The 22,158-nt window shown below is 40.2% G+C and overlaps 1 protein-coding gene across 3 annotated transcripts in view; it reads left to right on the top strand.

The window, feature by feature from the left end:
* Positions 1 to 1,145: 1,145 nt before the first annotated feature.
* The window catches only part of snx10b (sorting nexin 10b), a 51,266-nt gene continuing 30,253 nt past the window's right edge, over positions 1,146 to 22,158 (top strand). For 2 of the 3 annotated variants that reach the window (XM_072575077.1, XM_072575078.1), the window contains exon 1: positions 1,146 to 1,250. The gene's annotated coding sequence lies outside the window, so the exon portion shown is untranslated. Of the gene's footprint in view, positions 1,251 to 2,990; positions 3,020 to 22,158 lie in introns of those variants that run through there. The other variant, XM_072575079.1, reaches the window with a different exon arrangement.

Below are 22,158 nucleotides of genomic sequence, written 5' to 3'. Positions count from 1 at the left end.
AATAGGTCTCTTCCTGCTCAATTCACGTCTCACCGGTCAATGTTTAATTGGAAAATGTTTTGCTGTCATTGTCAGGAATCTCCTTACTGCCAATCTTATCCGATTTTCACAACTTTCTCACCATGGCCATCCCAGGGATGTGCAGACCACGTGGAGTAGCCATGATAAATGTGGAGTTACAGGGACCAGTGGTGTACTCTTTGGGGAGTTGGTGCAGACTCAATGGGCCGAATGGCCTCTATCTACACTGAAGTTATCCTATGATCTTCAGTGGCTGGGAAGTTTCCAGCCCATGTTGTCAGCTCAGCAAACCCACCTATTGTTTCTGATCTGACTTTGTGAGTTAACTTCTTAAATCAACATGATTCCAACTATTCAAGTGACACCTGAACTATGAGCTAGATATTTGCAACATTACACGTTATGTATTTTATTACGTCTGCATAAAACGATGGGCAAATGCTCATTTTTGTTTTCAAACCTTTCCATGGGCCATCTAATATATCACCTTAAACCTGTTTTATTTTAAATCATTCCCCGTCTTATTGTTTCACTGCTGGTGACCCACCTTCAAAGCCCTAAACCTTGATGTTGCCTCAATGAACTTTCTCTATCTCTGTATTTTAAGACACTTTTAAAATCTTAGCACTATGTCTAAGCTTTGGTCTAATGTTGCCTCTTCTGGCTCAGTGACAAATCTGTATTGCTCCTTTGAACCACGTTATAGCTGCTATACAAAATGCAAGTTATTGAAGTTGTGCCATAATAAGCAGTTTTCTTTGATGTGGACGTAATTATTTCCCTTTTCGTCAAATCGTAATTGGATTGTTGGTTCGATTATTTTACTTTGCATGTAACTAAATGCAGCTGTTCAAACCAATTGGGAAATTTGGTGTTTTGTGACAAACGGCAAAAACGGAAGTTTCATTCTTACTATTTCTGAGAGAAGACTGCCAACTGTGCAACGAATTGTGCCACCAAACAAGGGCACATTGAAGAACCGGGATTTCCATTTCGGGGGAAGGTAACTTTTTAAAACATCTTGTGCACGGTAGTGCCCCTTTAAGTGTTTGGCTCTGTCAGAGTCAAAGGCGGAAGCAGCAGCACTGGGCTGACAAGTTGGTCATTGTCACATGACTGGGATAATCCAGTCCAGGCACGAAATCGAAAGAAGCCAGTGCTGGTTTCAGTCAGTGGCTTGGTGCAGTGGGAAGGGTGTGAGACACTCGGGGGCTTGGTGCAGTGGACAGGTGAGTGAAGACTGGCTGCTGGGAGCCGGGTTGACTGAAATTGATAGCTGACTGTAGTTGTGACTGTCTCAATTTCACGCCAGGGACGCAAGTTGCCGCATGCAAACCTCACCCGGGCAGTGGTAGAGTCATAACAGCTTGGAAACAGACCCTTCTGCCCAACTGACGCGAAATATTCATTCAGTTATCTGTTCCATCGCCTGAGGGTAACCCCGCCAACAGTTTGGTGGAGAGAGGGGTGGGGAAGAATCTGACATGTGAATTTTTTTTAAAAAATGCAGCAGCTTCATAGATTTAAAATACACACGCTATCTGTGCCGCTTCGAGTGATGACCGAGATCGCTAAACTAGTATTACCCTCACTATTGTACAAACCGGAAAGAAATCTGTTTCTAAGCTGAACAAGTCGCATTTGCCTGTGCTTGGCCCATATCCCTCCAAACCTTTCCTCTTCATGTACTTATCTAAGTGTTTGTCAAAAACCTTTTGGAGAACCGGTACTTACCATCATTTAGATTTGTAGTATTTGACATGTCTGTTTTCTTACCCTTTTTAAAATAATACCTGCGCTGTCAAACCGACTGCTTCCTCATTTTCATTTTCCCTTTGATTGTGGTTCTTGGCCTTTTTCCTTTCATTTGCTAGCTGGCAGCTGTGTATTGATTTTTTTTAAAGTGAAGCAACCAAGCGCTGTACTAAAGCCCTATGGAAAACGGAAAGATGTTGGAAATATTGGGTCATCGGGACTTCCAATGGGCAAGTGTTTATGTTCGGTTCGCCAGGTCCTGCCTTTTGGTTTTACCGTTTCCTCAAATGCAAAAAGAACAAAACTGAAGTGAATGTAGAAGTTGACTGGAAGTACCGGATTCAAAATTACTTGTATATGCGGCAATTTAGGTACAATATTGAGACACAACCATTATGAGAAGATTCGGAGATGCCGGTGTTGGATTGGGGTGTACAACTGATGATGTGTGATTTTTTTTTTTAAATTATGAGGAATGTGACTCATGCCAAAAGACAACTATCCTGCGTCAGCAAGGATAATTTGATCATGTTTGTGCAACACGTTCAGGAAATATATTTCTTTTCCGGTTTGTAGAATGGTGAGGGTAATACTTGGCAACCTTGGTCATCAGTCAGAGTGGCACAGAGTTATAAAACACATGCTATGAAGCTGCTGTACATTTAAAAGTCACCTTTTAGGTAACTTTTCGAGGTTTATAAAAATATGAGGGGCATGGGTAGGGTAAATAGAATGTGTTTTCCCTGGGGTGTGGGAGTCTAGAACTAGAAGACATAGGTTTAAGGTGGGAGGGGAAAGATAAAGGGACCTACAGGGCAACTTTTTCACACACCAAGTTGTACGTGTATGGACTGAGCTGCCAGAGGAAATGGTGGAGGCTGGTAAAATTGCAACATTTAAAGGGCATCTGGGTGGGTATATGAATAGGAAGGGTTTGGAGGGCTATGGGCCAAACACTGGCAAATGAGGCTAGATTAGGTTAGGATATCTGGTTGGCATGGATGAGTTAGACCAAAGGGTCTGTTTCCGTGCTTTACATTCTCTATGACTCTACTTCATATTATTCACCACATTCCCAAATGGCTGGTAAAGTTTTTTCCTTCTGCACAGTTCCAATGACACCCAAACAAGTTTTACAAATAGATGATAAGTTTTAATAACAACAACTACTTGTTTTTGTGTAGTGTCGTTTCATGTACTTTGAGTCCCCATGAGTGCCAAGTGATGGAGTGACTAAAATCAGGTATGTTTATGATGGTAATATTGTAGCTTGGAAGGTTGGTTGGTTGAGGGGGATTACAAAGATTGGAAATGGCAAGGCCATGGAGAGAATTGGAAATAAGGATGATGATTTTAGGATGGTGTTGCTTAACCAGGAGTCAGTGAGGTCCCAGCTGATGGACAAGTGGAGTTTGGTGTATGTTACATTATGAATGCTTCTATTTAGAGGAGCTGAAGTCTGAGGGTGGAACATGAGTTTGGTCAGGAGGCATAGAATTAATCAAGACTTTGATTGTTGCTGCTGTACTGGCTGATTGTAACTTTCCTCTGCAAAATCGATTTTATCCTGCTCAGATGGCCAACATACCATAGTTTGGAGAGGCTGCATTGTTCAAAAGGGAAAAAAAATGCAGAATGGGTCTGCAGTCTATAGTGAGTGGTTTGCTGTTGAACCAGCTGCTTACTATCTTTGCCATTTCAAGCTCACCATTGGATTTGTTTTGGCTTCCCTACTGCCCCATTGAAGAATTTTGGTTTAAGTTTCTTTAGGTGTCACACACTGAATTTCTCTCTCTCGCTCTCTGGCATTCACCTGGAGCACTGCTAGCTATTTTCCCTGGGTATAAACTGTCCTCCCTGGCCCCTGAACCCCAGCATTACACCTTGCTGATGCCCAACCTGTTCATTTACACTCTGAAAGCCATAATGGTGGTCACAGCCAGTAACCAACCACCACCTCCCTTCCCAACTTATTCCAAGTTCCAATCATTCAAACTGAGATTCCCTATTGCTATCCTTGTCCCATACCTATGAATGTCTCTGCTTCCAGCCCCCACTAAAGCTTTGATTCCCCACCCCTTCTAGCATTGATTTTTATTTTTCCCCCATTCAACAGATCCAATGCTCTTAAGCCTTTGGAAATCTCGACAGATGGACACCCTTGATCTGTAACTGGCTCTGGCAGTCAGTCCATTGACATGAGTGACCAGACCCTGACTCCTTGACTGTTTGTTTGTGTTGGGCTGACTGCGGAAAATTCCCTGGACTGAACTGGGGCAGATCCCTGGGCTTTGAGTGTCCCAAATGGACTACTGACTTTGTGATGGAATGTATGGACTGTGTCTGCTACTTTCCAAGTCTATATTAGGATAATTCAACTTCCTCATTATCACTGCTCTTGCATTTCTGTATAATCAGTCTGCAGCCTTGTGCCCCTACCTCCTTACTATTTGATGAACTTCAAGATACAGCAATTGACAATCGCTCTTCTATTTTCCTTTTAATGCTAACCAAATTATGTATTTGATGACTCAGTGACATCATCTGACTTCAGTGCTATTGTAGTATCATTTTGTTTTGCTCCTTCCCTCCTTTTCTACAACACTTTTTTTTTGGCCATCTTAAGTTTCTAGTTGCTTTCCTTGAGCAAGGTTTCTGTTATTGCTTCTAAAATCTAATTCTGTGAGATGACCTGCAACTTGCCGATCTTAGTTACTCTGCATGTGCATAAGTGCACACTGTACTGAATACTATCTCATTATGCCTTGAATTTCCCCCTATTTGATGCTTTTCTTTCTTTTTCTGAACTCTATTTCACTCCTAGAGTGATTTCTCTCTCTTATCCAATGTCTCATTCTGGTTTAACCATCAACTTACCAAATTAATGTAAATCTCCCTAACGTATTACTAAATCTTTAAAGGATTGTGAAGGTTGGGAGCTGGTTGTGTTCGATTTTCTGTTTGTTAAGCTGGTAGGTTTGTTGGCAGACACTTCGTCCCTTTCTAAGTGACATCATAAGTGCTGTGTTGCCTCTTATGAATCTTCTCTTAATAACAATGATACCCAGCATGAGTAAAACAAATGTAGTGTACAAAATCCCATGCAAGGACTGCACAAAACACTACATCGGACCAACAGGAGGACAGCTAACGATCCGTATCCATGAACACCAACTAGCCACGAAACAACACGACCAGCTTTCCTTAGTCACACACGCAGATGACGAGCAACATGAATTCGACTGGGACAACACTACTATTATAGGACCAGCCAAACAGAGAACAGCCAGGGAATTCCTAGAGACATGGCACTCATCCACAGATTCAATCAATAAGCACATCGACCTGGACCCAATATACCGGCCACTGCAGTAGGCAGCTGGAACTGACAACCAGAAGCGGCAGATTCAAACCACTATAAATGCCGGAGGAAACATCACAGAAGCGCTTCACAGGAGGCTCCCAAGCACTGAGGATGTCACCTAGACAGGGGATGAAACGTCTGCAATACAAATTTCCAGCTCGGCGAACAAAACCACAACAACAATGAATCCAGTTCTGTTGAAGTATAATCTCCATCTTTAACTAGTTCTACTGCACTAGGAATCTAGAGAACACTGTCCCATACCATTTCCCCATATATGATGGTTAGCAGTTTTCACTGTATACGTTAACTTTACTTAGTAACTTTCCCAAACACATTGGATTGTACATATTTTTAACTTGCATGTTCAGTCATGTTATGACATGTTGCTGGGTCCAGTGTGATTTGAACTCTGATCTTCTGGCTCAGAAGTAGAGAAGCTATCACTGTGCGACAAGGTCCTATTTACCTTCACAAAATAGCCTTTTGCAGGAATTACATCACAACCATTGAGAAGATAAGCAAAGTCACAAGAAAGTGGAGTCATCAATACAGATTTAGCAGATAAATCTTATAGTAATCCCATTGCCATCGCCATGGTGAGAAAAGTTCAAGAAATGAAGATAGGTTCCATGTAAAACAGAGTGAAAAGTGAATGCTTAGTTAATGAAATTCTCAATGAGTGGCAGCTAGTGGCAACTACACAATCATCATTGTAATAGAGGAAGAGGGTAAGTGAATGATACTTTTAAACAACCTGTTAAAACATGTTATGACACACCTTGGGGGCTTGTGGGACATAAACTAAGTCTGACCCAGAGTCAGAGACACAAACAACTGCACCACAAAGGCCCCCAGAGGATTTGAGTAATATTGGAACAATATATTTCACACAGCTGAGACCGATGCAGGTTGTTATTGTGTTGTCTTTCGTGAGGGAATGAGAGAATGTGTTCAGGAGTAGAACAAATTCAGTGATGGTGAAATGATTTCTGAGTGTCACTTTGGTTCAGAACTTCCAGTTCTTAATTATTCTGGCAAAAGCTGCAAATATGAAGTCATTTATATCAATGGTAAAAGGCTAACTGGAGCCAGGAAATCTTTAATGTGCTTTCATCTGTAGTTACCACCAACAGGATTACAGTACTAAATATTGCTCCATTCTAAACAGTAACTTGCAGTATTGCTTTTACATTGAGTCAATGGTTTTGCTTATGTTTTAATATGAATGTAGCTGAATAAGTAAAGAATTTGAATGTTTGTCAATGTGTACACATTCAGGCGATAAGATGCGCAAGTACATCCAGTTGCAGAAATCTATCCTGACAAGAAACAGTAATTCCAGCACCTTTTTTTAATATTGCAGATGTCCGGAAATATTTCAGAATAAAATATATTGCGTATTAACAGGAGAACTTAGGAAGATGACTGTGATTTAGGAGACTTTTTCATATTTAGAGAGAAGTAACAAGATATGGTTTAGGAAAGCATTGGAATGCCTTATCGAAAAGGAGGGAGAGGAAGCAGGGCACAGGAAACTAAACTCGTAGCACCAAGTCTCTGTTATGGGACTCTGGTTAGAAATGTTTTAGAGATGGGGTCAGCCTCTGGAGGAACCTGTGAAAAATGACATTGAATTAAATTAAACATTGAACACAGTTGATGAAAATCTAATTGTTGCATGTATTTAGAATGCGAAGAGATTTGGGGGAAACTTTATTGTCATTCAAGAGAGTATATGGAATAAATCCCACATTTTTCTGACTTTTATACTTGAAACCTGTTTTATGACTATGCTGATTTTAAAATGTTGTTGCAATGAGATTGGCAGGGAATTGAGGTGCAAATTGAGACAAATGGGTATAATTTCCTGATCACATTCCCCTTACCAGGAAATTCTACTCTGTGGAATGCTTTGATGATATCTAACCTATCTATCCTTGATGTTATAATTGTTTGTTTATTTCCTGAAAATATAATTTTCTGAACAGTGGCTATTCCCTGTGTAATAGCTGGATTTTTCTAGCTTTCCCAAGTTTCCATGAACCTATTATGAACCTTAACAGTAAAGTAGGATTATGTGGGAGCCAGGACCAGAGGGGAACTTCGATACGACACTTTCTTCACTTGTATTGTTCTTGAAATCTAACTTTTTATCCCAATGCTTCTATTTTCAAAAGGACCACTGAGTAGAGTTGTTTCTATCTGAATATTCAGCATCACTTTATACTGTATGAATTGCTCATGCAAATTGCACAACTACAAACCATAACATACATAATTTAGTTAATGGGCACAATTTAACAATTATGTTGATGACTCTGCTGTAGCTTTGGAATTATATACAAAAGTTGTTTATGCTGAGTTACTATTTTGGTCACTTGTTTGTGTTTTCTAGTTGTATTCCTATAGTTTGAAATATTCCTGGATGCTAAATGCTCTTGCACACATCCCACAACATCTATCAGGTCCGTCCTTTGTACAGTGGCAGTCTAAGTGTCTCTAGTTTTGCCCGATAATCCTGGGTAAAAGGACATACTTGCCTACATTCAGCTCCATCTTTTTCTGGAGGCAGGAATCTGACTGAATATGCAGCAGTGTTTGCTACCAGTGTCAGTCCAGCATTTAATCCTTTATTTTATGTAGAGGATATCATTAATGTGTACTAATAACATAACATGCCTTTATAGATCTTTAATTTCTGATAATTTCCTGCTGCACCACTGTAAAATGTTTCAAAGTCTGTCCCAGGCAATTTTGTGGTCTGAGTGAAGCAATTAATTTGGTGCTTTTTGAGCTGTGTGCAGAGCCAGCTGACAGTGGAAGTTGTTATCCAGTTAATTTAGATTGATTTTTAATTCCAAGAAACTGCCTTGGAAAAGTAATAAATTTAATGTGCTTTTACCCAACCTCTCCATTTGTTGTGATTTGGAGATGCTGGCGTTGGACTGGGGTGTACAAAGTTAAAAATCACACAACACCACCAGGTTATAGTCCAACACTAGTTTTTGGAGCACTGCTCCTTCATCAGATGATTGTGCAGCAGTGTTGACCCACAGTCACCTGAAGGAGCAGCGCTCTGAAAGCTAGTGTGCTTCCAGTTAAACCTGTTGGACTATAATCTGGTGTTGTGATTTTTAACTTTCTCCATTTGTTGTAACTCTAAGGAGCATTCAAAACTTTCTAAAATGTTTGTATTTATCACAAAGTCAAGCAAAGCGGAGTGAATGAACATTGCCTTCAGTTTACAGAATCATAAGTTGGTTACAGCATGGACTGAGACCCTTTTTTTTTGGTCTGCCTGTACTCTCTCTCTCTGACAAGCACAGCATGCCTCGTCCCAATTCACTGGCTTTTTCCTGTAGTCCTAAAATTTTTTGAGGTTTCAAAAGGGGACTGAATAATTACCTATCATTGAACTTACCTCCGGCACATTCTAGATCCTAACCACTTGCTTGGATTTTTTTGGATGGGTAAATCTTTTTATTTCATATTGTCTCTGTCTCTGGTTTTTGTGCCAGTAAGTTTCAATTGTTCGATTCTCCTGCCAGCAGAAGGTTTCTCCCTTTTTCTTTTATTTTGTCTGGTTCATGCATTATTTCGAGCACCTATATCAAATCTCTTAATTTTCTTTTCTCTAATCTATCCACAAAACTAAAGTTCTTATAACTTCACAAATATTGAGAATTCTACTTTCTGTGAATGTGCCTAGACAAAGCTTTTCACTGTGCCTCAGTACATGTGACAATAAATTCAATTCAGTTCAACAAATGTGAGCTGTTCAGTTGACTGGGTTTCTAGGTTTTGGCATCTATGTTAATTGTTGGAATTTTTCAAATGCAAGAGGTGGCAAATAAATGCTAACAACCCCATTACTTTCTTCCACTGCTTCCTTTCTCCTAATTTCTTTTTGTTCTAATCGACTGAAGATACTGATTCCTATTGAGGTCCAGGTCCATTAATTCAGATAATTCTCTACAAATATTTCTGATCAACCTGTTCAGAGACGTTATGACACACCTATGGAAGAGATGCAACTTTTTGATTTTAAAGTTGGACCTCCTTCCCAAGAAGTAGGGACATTTGCTGTACCATAGGAATTCCAGGCAGCTCCTTAAATCCTACATAACAGACCTTTTCTTCCATGTGCGTTAACTTGGGTGAGAAGCAATCAGATGTTTCAGTCAAATAGCCTGCTAGCAGATACATGTCTGGCTGTCCAGTTTTAGACATTTGACATTGCACAAAAATTAGATTTATTGGGTAGAAACTGGGACTATTACTACCCTTTCCTCCCTCCCTCCCTCCCTCCCTCCTCCGGCTTGAGTTCTCTCCTCCTTATCGATTGCATCCCCTCACATTATTGAACGTTACTTTCAAGAAGACCTATCCTCTTGCCGCCTTATCCTGGTGAATATTGATTTAACTCTGTACAGGCTAGGGTTGAACTGAAGGATTACCCTGCTGTGGGAACTTCACTGCAGCATCTATAAAGCACATCTGCTGAGCCTTCAGAGAATTTTCTGCAATTCAGTACATTCTCTAAAGATCTAAGCAAACTGGAAAACAAAAAACTATAGGCCAATTAGTTAAATATGTTCTTGGGAAAATGCTAGAATTCATAGAGATAACAACAGCAGGACACTTGGTCTTGATGCAGTCATCAGTCAACTTGGCTTCATGAATGTGTAATCTGCTTTTTGAAAACAGAGCAAGCAGGGGGGGTGCTAGAAGAAAACCATGATTGTAGTGTATTGGATTTCCAAAAGACCTTCAGATAAGGTACCATAGAATCATAGAGATGTACAGCACAGAAACAGACCCTTTGGTCCAACTCGTCCATGCTGACCAGATATCCCAACCCGATTTAGTCCCACCTGCCAGCACCCCTCCCATATCCCCCCCAAACCCTTCCTATTCATATACCCGTCCAAATGATCTCTACATAAGTTGAGAACACAGTGTCAAAGTTGGGTGTAATGTGAGTATGGATAGAAGATTGACTTACAAGCAGGAGACAGTCAGGACAAATGGATCACTACCCTTTTCAGGTTAGCAACTTGTAGCTAGTGGGGTGCAGCCTGGCTCAGTGCTTTATAATCTGGATTGATGACTTGGATGAAAAGCGCTAACTGTATTGTAGCCAAATTTACTGACATTACAAAGATAGGTGGGAATCTAAGTTGTGAGGAGGATAATGAAGAGTCTGTAAAGAGATATAGGCTGAGTAAATAGCAAGGTTTGACTCGTGGAGTAAACTTTAATGTGCAAAGTATTATTCAAATGGAGACAAAATGCAATGGTGAAGGGTGACCTTGGTGTCCTCGTATATAAATTAGAAAAGGTTAGCATGCAGGTCCAGCAAGTGATCAGAAAGGTGAATGGAATGTTGGTCTTTTTGCAAGGGGGCTAGAGTATAAAAGTAGGGAAGTCTTGCGACAGCTCTGCAAACCATTGGTAGAATTACAACTAGAGTACTGTCTACGTTACTGGCCTCCTTAGTATGGGAAATATATGCTTGCACTGAAACTAGTTTGGAGATGGTTACTAGGCTGGTTCAGGGATGACAGGGTTGCTTTATGAAGAAAGATTTGAAGCTATATGCATTGAAAGATCTGAGATTTTGGGAGGATTTGACAGGGTTGGTGGTAAGAGGATGGGGACATTGACCAACTAGGAAATGGTTTAAAAATGAAACCAATATTTTTCAAGTGCTGTTTTTTGAATTTTAATGGTGCTACCTTATTTGCTTTCTGTTTTTCTCATTTATTTCCATAATTTGGCACATCTATCATGATGGTCCTATTAATGTTTCACCCAGTTTAATGGTTGTACCTTCACTTTGTTACCTTCTTTCTCCATCTGCCATCATCATCAGTTTAGAGGCACCTGGATACTAATTTACACTTTGCTCCATCATAATGGGAGATAATTTGTCTCCCTGATTCTATGAGTTGGCAATTCAAAGTATTATGTGCTTTTAAATATCTTTTAATTTAGCAATAGAAAGTGTTCAAGATTTATAATATCCAATCCTTTCTTTTCTTCCTGTCTTGAAAGAGCTTCACCTTTTTGAAATTATTGCACAGTAATTAAGGGTTGTGGGGCCATATTTCAAGCATATGTCCCAGATATGTTGTTTAAAAATGTATTTTGAATGATCAACTGTTCCATTCCGTCTTGCATTTGCATTGACAATGCAAATGCAATTAGAGGTATTATGAATGTGGGATAAGCTATTTTGAAGAGATTGCGAACAATAGTTTATCGGTTAGTGACTTCTGGTCATGACGCGATATCTAGCCTCTTGAAGTTGACAAATTTACTGGACCTTAGGCAAATATTTATACTGTGGGAAAGACAGTAGTATGTTGATAAAGGTGGGTGAGGGGGTGTAGTTTTAATCAAATCTGCTTCTATACTGATTTTTTTTTTAACAACCTGATTTTTAGCTTCCATGTAAATCAATGGTGAGCAATAATGAATATTTTACCCAATCCCAAAGGGTTCCTAGTATGTGGTTACGTTAAAAATGCCCCGTAACTTTCTATATTTTCTAATTTCCCAGGTGGGAAAGCAGATGCATTCCGTTTTACTTTTACAACAGTAAGTGATCAGACCTAAATTCTACCAGATACCTTTTGTAGGATGTTTTATTGACCATAAAATAAAAAAACTGAAACTTGACCAATATCTTGATCAATTTGTTCCAGGAAACTTAAAAGGGTACATAATCTTAGGACATGGTGATATGATCCAGATCAAAGGAGTTTTTAATTGTTGCACTGTGCCCCACTATTGTCCTTTGCCAGCAGTAACATGAAAGTTAAGTCAACTTTTTAAAATTTAAAAACAAGACTATAAACCACTCGAGTGATTAACTCATTTTCCACAAGAATGTACAAGGGTCAATGTTATACACATTGACTTTTCAATGTTTTGCATTGCTTTTTAATATCTTTGGCAATCTTAAAAACTTCCTAATTGCCAAATGTTCATTTGCCTTGCTCAATTCCTTTATTACTCACCAACTTCCCCTTCCCCCTTCTTTCATTGTGTCTGCATTTTATAATGTTCATTTAATCAATAACCCCTAGTTATCTTCTGTCTCCCAAATGTGCTTCATACATGTTCATGTTTACTAGCATTAATCTTACACAGTGTATCTTGTATTTCTAATGTTGGGATGGATGCTCAATTGTAATGGTGTTCTCTCTTAACTGGGTACTCTCTGTGACTTTGTTCATTTGTTCACTTTACTTCGTGTTTGTTTTCATTATTATTAGGGAACTTCACAGCTGAATGTGATTTTGGTCCATGATAAATCTTGACAAATGAAACTTTTCAACTAAGCAGCGGTTTTTGGATAACTGCATTCAATTTTGTCCATTTGTTGCAACCCTGGCATGGGCAGAATAGGACTGAACAAACAGCATGCTTGTTCAAACTTTGCATGCTTCAACTAGTTTGTAAGACTAGTTATTCATTTGAATGAGTTTGCGCAAGTGGAGAATGGTGGCAACTTTAGTTACAACTAGCTTTGGAGTATATTAGCTCTTTTTTTAATTGCCACTTGTCATGTCCTTGTTGAAAGTTTTTTTTGTTAGTGGTTTAAATTGTTGGGGTTACTTGAGCTCAAAGTATTGCAGAAGTTGGACTGGTTTGTTCCCTATTTGTTTAATAATTCACAGACCACAAATAAGTGTTCAATCTGGGTTTGTTTGAGCTTTGAAGACTAATTGTTTGAAATGTCATCTGTAATCATGTCTGACTGCAAGTGACTCTTGACCTACGGACCTGTTGTGTTATGATACTATATTGATGGAATAAATTTAAAATATCTCTTGTAAATTCTTTCCAATAAAAGTAAAAACTCATGCAGTGAACATCTCAAGACCACCAGATATCCCAAAGGGCTTTACTACCAGTGAAGTCACTGCTTTCACGTAGGAAGCCCAGCAGTCAATTTGTACATGGCAAAGTCCAAAAAGATCCACCTGATAACCAGTGAATTTGTTTTTGTGATGCTGATGGAGGAATAAGTGTTGGCCAAGACAGAGGATAGTTTTTCAAATCAGGCAACCTTGGTTTGAATCTCACCTAGTGTTGAGATTGTGGAACTTTTTCCAATAATTTGATCTGTTCTGTATTTTCTGGATGTGAACTTCTTAAATGTATTAAAGTTACAGCCAAAAATCAGGAAATAGAATTATCAGTTGAAGAAAGAAATACACAAATTGGCAGCTTGTTTGACATTACGTGCACTCTATTCGATTCTATTCCATTGACTTCACTTAATGGATGCTTTAATGGTGTTTTTGTTTTACTGAAAATCTGATATTGTCATGATTACTTTATAAAAACTAATACCAGCTTTGCAATTTCAAAAAATAGCTGTAGTCTTTTGGATTATTGGCCTTGAATACATTGGAATGTTTTTATTATGTATTTTAAGGCATGTAAATACTGTAAATGAGCTTTTGAATTTGTTTTAATATCGTGAGTATTTATAGGACTTATTACCCCCATGTCTGCATTGGTCCTGAGATCTGTGTTGAGTATGAGCACGGGTTGGCATTAGTTGCACTTGAGTTGGCATCAGGGCTATAAATGGGTGTGGGGACAGCTACAGGGGCATAACCTCTTTATATTTGGTTGGGGCTAAATAAATGTTCAACCCACCAATACGAATAAATTCAAACCCAAGACTAGAGGATAATATTCTAAAACACTGCTCTTATTTTCTGCAGACTTTTAAAATCTAATTTAATATCATTTGAAAAGGGGAACTATATTTGGGCTGGGATGCATTTCCAATAACACTTATGTTTTAATATTGCTTGGGATTTGTGAACAACATCTTGGAGTCATAGAGATGTACAGCATGGAAACAGACCCTTCAGTCCAACCCGTCCTGGCCGACCAGATATCCCAACCTAATCTAGTCCCACCTGCCAGCACCCGGCCCGTATCCCTCCAAATGTGGACAGCGAAGACGGTTACCTCAGATTACAACAGGATCTGGACCAATTGGCTGAGAAGTGGCAGACTGAGCTTAACTCCAATTAAATGCGAGGTGCTGCATTTTGGGAAAGCAAATCTTAGCAGGACTTACACGCTTAATGGTAAGGTCCTAGGGAGTGTTGCTGAACAAAGAGACCTTGGTGTGCAGGTTCATAGCTCCTTGAAAGTGGTGTCGCAGGTCGATAGGATACTGAAGGAGGCGTTTGGTATGCTTTCCTTTATTGGTCAGAGTATTGAGTACAGGAGTTGGGAGGTCAGTTGCGGCTGTACAGGACATTGGTTCGGCCGCTGTTGGAATATTGCGTGCAGTTCTGGTCTCCTTCCTATCAGAAAGATGTTGTGAAACTTGAAAGGGTTCAGAAAAGATTTACAAAGATGTTGCCAGGGTTGGAGGGTTTGAGCTTTAAGGTTAAAAATCACAACACCAGGTTACTGTCCAACAAGTTTAATTGGAAGCACTAGCTTTCAGAGTACCGCTCCATCAGCTGGTTGTGGAGGACACACTTGTAAGACACAGAATTTATAGCAAAAGTTTACAGTGTGATGTAACTGAAATTATACACTGAAAAATACCTTGATTGTCTGTTGAGTCTTTCATCTGTTTGAATACCATGATAGTTTCACTTCTTTCATGTGTAAATGACAAAATGTTTTTTTAAAAGTTGCATTCTCAGGTTAACTGAAACAATTGGTGTTCGCTAGACAATATGTTGAAGGTGTTGGCCCCCTGTGTTCTCTGTCTATGCCATGATGTTTAGATTGATTCTAATCTAAAAAGTGAGATAAGAGTTTTACATGAATTCATGCAGTTTTTGAGCAAAGTACAATGTAACCCTGCAAGTACAAACTCCCCCCACAAAATTTGTGTGCGTGTGTGTCTGTCTGGATTGGGGGGTTGTCAGTGAGAGAGAGTGTATGTGAGTGTAGAGTGTCTTAAGTCTGTGAGGGGGTGCATGTGTGGGTGTGTGTCTGGGGTGAGTGGGTTGTGAGAGTGTCTGTGTGCGTGCGTGTAGAGTGGCCTAAGTCTCTGAGAGGATGCGTGTGTGTGTGTGTAGTGCAATGGTGGTCATCTGTAGTGTGACATGAACCCAAGGTTCCAGTTGAGGCCCTCCCTAAGGGTATGGAACTTAGCTATCAGCCTCTGCTCAGCCAACTTTCGCTGCTGCCTGTCCCGAAGTCCGCCTTGGAGGTTAGTCACCCGAAGGTCCAAGGTCGAATGTCCTGGACCGCTGAAGTGTTTCCCAACTGGGAGGGATCCCTCCTGTCTGTTGATTGTTGTGCGGTGCCCATTCATCCGTTGCCGTAGCTGTTGCTCGGTTTCCCCAATGTACCATGCCTCTGGGCATCCTTGCCTGCAACGTACAAGATAGACAACGTTGGCGGAGTCACATGAGTAACTGCCACGTACATGGTGGGCGATGTCCCCACATGTAATGGTGGTATCCATGTCCACACTCTGACACATCTTGCAGGGCCCTACCGTGACAGGGTTGTATGGAGTTGTTCTGAAAGCCGGGCAGCTTGCTACGAACAATGATTTGTTTGAGATTTGGTTGTTTAAAGGCAAACAGTGGAGGTGTGGGGAAGGTCTTGGCGAGGTACTCATCCTCATTGATAATGTGTTGCAGGCCATGAAGAACATGGTGTGGTTTTTCAGCCCCTGGGAAGTACTGAACAACGAAGGGTACCCTGTCGGTTGCAGCACGTGTCTGTCTCCTGAGGAGGTCATTACGGTTCCTTTCTGTGGCACGTCGGAACTGGCGGTCGGTGTTGACCATTGTACCCCATTCTTATGAGGGCATCCTTGAGTACTTCCAGGTGCCCATCATGTTCCTCGTCTTAGCAGATCCAGTGTATGCGTAGGGCTTGTCCATAGGCATGGCTGTTTTAATGTTTTGGGTGGAAGCTGGAGAAGTGTAGCATTGTGAAGTTTCTGTGGGTTTGCGGTAGAGTGTGGTGCTGAGGTGTCCATCCTTGATGGAGATGCATGTGTCCAAGAATGAGACAGATAGTCGAGTAGTTGAGCTATAGGGAGAGGCTGAACAGGCTGGGGCTGTTTTCCCTGAAGCGTTGGAGGCTGAGGGGTGACCTTTATTGAGGTTTACAAAATTGAGGGGCATGGATAGGATAAATAGACAAAATCTTTTCCTATGAAGGAGTCCAGAATTTGAGGGCATAGGTTTAGGGTGAGAGGGGAAAGATATAAAAGAGACCTAATGGGGCAACTTTTTCACACAGAGGGTGGTACATGTATGGAATGAGCTGCCAGAGGAAAGGGTGGGGGCTGGTACAATTACAACATTTAAAAAGGCATTTGGATGGGTTTATGAATTTTAATATGAAAATGTGTAAAATTGGCTGTGGGTTACAAGGAAACTGATTTTGTACAAATTAATTGAGCATTGAAATTAGTACAATGTATTCTGTATCTGGAAGGAACGAATAGAATTGAATATTTTTGCCATTAAGATTTTGAAACAAATGGTAACATTGGCTTTTTGAAAATTCATATTCTCTTCTGTCAGGCAGAAGATACAGAAGCTTAAACATAGTACCAACAGATTTAAAAACAGTTCCTTCCCTGCTGCTGTTAGATTTCTGAATGGATCTCAAATTTTAAATTTACCGTTCATCTCTCTCTTTGTGCGCCTTCACTGCAGCTGTAACCATGTATTCTTCATTCAGTGCATTAGGTATTGGAACATTCATTTGGTATGACCTGCCTGCACTGCACACACAACAAAACTTTTCACTGTAGTTAGGTACTTGTGAATTGTTTTATGTAAAACCTTAACTGATGTGAAAATCTAAAACAAGAGGATTTATTTTTACTCCTTCCTGAAATGTAAGCATTTCTGGTGATTAAGAATTGAACACATTTAGGTCTGGAGTCACATATAGGCTGGACCAGATGGCAGATCTCCTTCCCTAAGTGGTGGTAGTGAACCTGGTGTTTTTTTTTAAATGGTAGCATTAGGCCAGCATTTTATTCTAGCTTTTACTTCCAGAGCAGCATGATTATACTAAATGTTGGAGCAAGCTTGAGGAGCAGAATTGCCTTCTCGTGCTCCTCATTCCTACATTATTGAATTCAAATTCCACCATCTGTCATGGTAGCATTCAAATTCATGTCCCCAGGAGTTTAGCTTGAGGTTTTAGATTAGTACTTGTCCGGACTTGTCCGACCTGCCTATCTTCTATTCCACCTATCCACTCCACCCTCTCCTCCTTGACCTATCACCTTCATCCCCTCCCCCACTCACCCATTGTACTCTATGCTACTCTCTCCCCACCCCCACCCTCCTCTAGCTTATCTCTCCATGCTTCAGGCTCACTGCCTTTATTCCTGATGAAGGGCTTTTGCCCGAAACGTCTATTTCACTGCTCGTTGGATTTTGCCTGAACTGCTGTGCTCTTCCAGCACCACTAATCCAGTTTTAGATTAGTAGTCCAGTGACAATACTGCCACCATTGTCTTCAGCCATTTGATATCTGTTTATACAGAATAAATTCAGAAGCAAATTTATGCTGGACTGTTTTTTTTCAAAAAAAAATTCACTCCAGGGATATGGGCATTTCTGGCTATGCCCAGAGGGCAGTTAAGAGTCCTTCACATTGCTATGGATCTGGAGTCACATAGGCTAAAACAGGTAAGGATGACAGATTTCCTTCCCATGAGTGAACCAGCCAGTTTATTTCTGACAATAGCCCCTTAATTCCAGCTTTTTTTCTATTGAATTCAAATTCCACAATCCACCATGATGTGATTTGAACCCAGGTCCCCAGAACATTAGCTGAATTTCTGGGTTAATAGTCTAGTGATAATATCATTCGGCCATTGCCTCTTCTGGTAAAGGTTATCGTAGTCCTTTCTTCTTCAGTGTGTTAGTAAATACAGGTGAACATCAGGTCTCCTTTACGTTCATATTGCACACTGTCTAACTTTTGTGATCTGATCATAGGACCTCTGTTATGTATGTTGGTAAAAGTCAACCTCATGGCTGGGTTTGGAGATGAATGGTTGTTCATACTTTGAGTGGTTTTATACTGGGAAATATTACTTGAAATATTCTGTGTAATGAAATGAATGGATTTAGTTTGATTACTGACTTAATAGATGGCTTATTTCAACCAGACACACTCTCTCTCTGTGTAGCATCCGAAAGTAATTTGTTCAATATGGTGACCCAGGAAGAAATTAAGTGACAGAAATTCAAATAAATTCAAAGTTTTAGCTTGAATCGATTTCCCACCCCTACTTTGTGACCTCTTTGCCTTTGTCTCTGTTCTGTGCATTGTACTGGAGAATGCTAGGAAACTCCCCACATGTTGGAATATAGTATTCCAGGATTTGTAGGCAAATGAGTGAGGCAGCAATTTACTGAAATTATGACCTAAGACTTCCTGCTTGCTAGAAGACTGAGCTATACAATCCCAGTGCCAACTAATTAAAATAATGCTTTACAGCCATATAATATCTAGTTGCAAATTCTGGAAATTGGGCAGTAGAGGCTCTGTAAACACACCCATCTCAACCAGGCAGAGCAGGCTCATGCAAAGCAAGAGACAGATGTGGAATGTATGCAAATGTGCCTTCTACCAACATAACCAAACTGGTCAGATCACCAACTTGGCATTTGACATCTCATTGGCACTGATAAGACATCAACCCAGGCCTCCTGGCTCAGAAGTGGGAACACTACCACCACACTAGCCCGATCTAGCTAGTTTTTAAAAATTAAATCTGTTTTTCTAATCAACCTGTTCAGAGATGTTAGTACACATCACTGGAGCAGGTAAGACCTGAACCCAGACCTCCCAGCTCAGGGTAGGGACTCTACGACTGTGCCACCAGAGGGCACCCTGATCAACTTGGTTCACTCCACATGTCAATTAGAATCAGCTGCGTATGTCCGGTACTGATCGCTGAGGATTTTGTGTACCTGAACTCAGTTGTCCTGCTACCAAAGTGTTTCCACGATACTGTATATGTATTTTAGTGTGGGGAAAAATTACCCAGGTGCAGTTACTCTCTAATCAACTGTTCAGACATGTTGTGACCACACATCCAGGACAAGTAAGACTTGAACCTTGGCTTGGTCTGGGCCTACCTGCTGCCCTAGGTAGAAGGACAATACTATTGCACCAGAAGAGCCTGTTTTTAAAATTTGACTTTGTTCAGATATATATGTATATGGCATACATCTGGAGCAAGTGGGACTTCAAGACGTGCCTCCTGGGTCAGAGATTGGGGGACACTGCTATAGCTCAACAGCCCTTGGCCCCAAGGTAGGGACACCAATGTATTCCATTCTTAAATAGCCTCCTCCCAAACAATTACAAAATGACAGAAGTAAGCATAACATTGATAACCAGTTACAAGTTGAGATTCTGTCAGAAAAATATGGCTCCTTACCTCATTTTAAGATTTTGCTCAAGATCTCAACAACAGGAAAAGTAAGAACAACTGATCCGAGGTAACCTTTTACTAAGTCTACCAAGGGCCTTGAGGATTCTTGTGGTGCACTAGAAAGTGTCCTTACCTATGAACCAGGAGACCTAGATTCAAGTTCCTACTGTACCATAGGTGAGCAGTAATATCTCTATATGGTTTGATTTTTTTAAAAAAAAGTGCTATAGGGCTCAACCAAAGAAATGGTGGAGGGAGTTTTCTGGTTACCAGATCCGATTATATGCCACATTTATGAAAAAAAACTAATTGTTATCAGAGACTAATCATTGCACCAAAGGAGTTTTAGGGCCTGGTGTGGCTACTTCAGTAAACTTCTCTGTTACAACATCAGGAGTGGACGTGGTCACTGACCGTGGGTTCAGTGCCAAGCACTGCTATGCACAGCAGGATTTAAACATGATCTTGGCTTAAATAAAACAAAACTGTGGATGTTGGAAATCTGAAACAAAAAATTGCTGGAGAAAATCAGCAGGTCTGCAGACAGTGTTCGTATTTCTAGTCGACTGATCCTTCTTCAGCGCTTAGGCTGATGGGTAAAAATGTGGAAGATAATGACACAGCTCTGTAGGATGAAGGCCAACCAAAGACCCATCGTGGAAGGCTGGATTTATCCAATTCAAACAAGTTGATTTTAAAAACAACAACTTAGCACGTGGTGTGGAGTTAGGTGTTATCTTACAATCCACTATTGGCATCCTGCTTACTGTCATGAGATTCTTTTAACAAGTATATTTGTGCTTGTTCCAATACAACTGTATAATTGACCTCTGTTTTGACAGTGCACTTGTTTGTGTTCCAGTTTTTTGTTTGCTTAGTCATGGGACTAAGCCTATTCCCACATACACTTTAAAAGTTAACTTCTAAAAATGGAATTTGGATTAGGTTGCGAAGATGCTAAGTTTTCTTATTTTAAAAAAAAAACTTCACTCTTGAAGCTAGCTAGCTGGCTGGAATCTGCTCACTTCCAGGTTTAATGGGTGGCAGGGAAGCAATTGGCAACTTCCAGGAGGCATGTTACTACTTTACGTTACTAAAATGGCTTGAATGTTATTTGTTTTTTGGTTCAAGTTGGGGAAACTTTGCAGTCCCTGGCTGGAAGAAGTGATGTTCCTCTCTCACTATCGTTGAACTAGGAGGAGCTGCCTCTCCCCTTCTCCTCCCCCGTCTGTCTCGCTCCCATGGCCCCCACCCCTCCAACCACCCTATCTCTTTCTGTCCCTTGCCCTTTCCACCACCACACCAGATTTTCTAACCTGAGGAACAGGAAGCCCTGGATTGAATCCTCTGTAGGAATGTTGCCAGCTCAATAGGAATTGTAACATTTTTAGCTAACATCTGGACAAGGATCATAATTTTATGCATAGTTCTCTCAAATCGAACATTGTGTTTGCAGCATTATGCTCCTCCCCTTCCCATCCTACACCCCCCCCCCCCCCCCACTCAAGCACAAGAAATATCTGAGCCCATGTGATCAAATATTTCTGCAATAGAGATGATCTTATTTGCAGAAAGGACTAACCAAGGTACCAATCTTTTGAGGCTCGAGACAACTGTACTTGTCAGTTCGCAATTAATAGAATCTTAAACATTCTTCTGCTTTTGGAGGTGCTGCTTTCTTATGTCTGCCTTCGATAATGTACTTTTCTTGTCACATTATTTGAACCATTAAAATTCGGACACTCTCTCTCATTTTATTATTTGCCTGACTACTGCTGCCAAACTGGTATTCTTCTATAGTTTTGTTTTTGATCTTTTAAAATTGCTTTCTATCGTTCTTATCCCGTTCTTCACGAATTTATTGTGAAAGGAGACTGAACCATTTCCTTGTGTGTAAGGTAGAACATGTGCCTTTATCCATAAACACACTCCATTGTTTTGCTTCTATGCATCTCAAGTCTTTAAAGGCACGGTTTGCATCTCTCTCTTTCTTTTAACTTCTATTTTACAGAATGGCATCAATTCTTTTGATATGTTCTAACTGATGACTTACTTAATTCTAAAAACAGGTTCCACTTGTTTCATAAATGAAATATTTTCTAGTTACCGATCACTTTTCCTGACTTGATTTGGCAAGTACATCACTAAATTTTCATTAGGCTTGTTCAGTCGTATATTTGGCATCTTGTAAATAAACAATAGTACAGTAATTCAATCAACACATGACTCATTTAAAGGTACTTATTTTTATATTGAGAGTAACATCACAGTTTTGAACAGTATGAGTCTTTTCAGTTATGTTGCTTTCTGTACAATTTTCTTTTACTTACTAATATGGTTCTGACTATTGTCTTGTCGAAAGTTTTACCTTTGGTGAAACTGCTACTCACAGTTGTAATTTTCACATCATATTTTATGCAGTCTATTAGCATTTAACCTTTTAACTCAAGATCTCTACCACAATTTCCATTTTTAATAATGATTGCATACACTTCAAACACTGCTCCTACACTTCCCTCAGACTTTCTATGACCTGTGTTGTAAAGCCTCCTACCATTGCCAAGGCCTGATACTATTGTAAAGT

Source organism: Chiloscyllium punctatum, chromosome 8 (genome assembly GCF_047496795.1).
Source record: "Chiloscyllium punctatum isolate Juve2018m chromosome 8, sChiPun1.3, whole genome shotgun sequence".
Classification (NCBI taxonomy): domain Eukaryota; kingdom Metazoa; phylum Chordata; class Chondrichthyes; order Orectolobiformes; family Hemiscylliidae; genus Chiloscyllium; species Chiloscyllium punctatum.
The sequence above is the reverse complement of the archived record's forward strand: the minus strand, read 5'-3'. Positions and strand labels throughout refer to the sequence as shown.